At 35.7% G+C, this 429-nt stretch overlaps 1 protein-coding gene across 2 annotated transcripts in view; it reads left to right on the top strand.

Moving 5' to 3' along the window:
- ATP11B (ATPase, class VI, type 11B) overlaps window positions 1-429 on the top strand; it is a 140,375-nt gene that overhangs the window by 1,150 nt on the left and 138,796 nt on the right. The window lies entirely within an intron of this gene.

The raw sequence follows: 429 nt of genomic DNA on the forward strand, positions 1-429 counted from the left end.
CTGGAGTTGAGCTGTAGGAGTTGCTTGTATATTTTTGAGATTAGCTGTTTGTCAGTTGCTTCATTTGCTATTATTTTCTCCCATTCTGAAGGATGCCTTTTCATCTTGCTAATAGTTTCCTTTGTTGTGCAGAAGCTTTTAAGTTTAATTAGGTCCCATTTGTTTATTTTTGATTTTATTTCCAATATTCTGGGAGGTGGATCATAGAGGATCCTGCTGTGATGTATGTCAGAGAGTGTTTTGCCTCTGTTCTCCTCTAGGAGTTTTATAGTTTCTGTCTTACGTTTAGAACTTTAATCCATTTTGAGTTTATTTTTGTGTATGGTTTGAGAAAGTGTTCTAGTTTCATTCTTTTACAAGTGGTTGACCAGGTTTCCCAGCACCACTTGTTAAAGAGATTGTCTTTAATCCATTGTATATTCTTGCCTC

This window comes from Bison bison, unplaced genomic scaffold (assembly GCF_000754665.1).
Source record: "Bison bison bison isolate TAMUID 2011002044 unplaced genomic scaffold, Bison_UMD1.0 scf7180017864367, whole genome shotgun sequence".
In the NCBI taxonomy this organism is placed as follows: domain Eukaryota; kingdom Metazoa; phylum Chordata; class Mammalia; order Artiodactyla; family Bovidae; genus Bison; species Bison bison.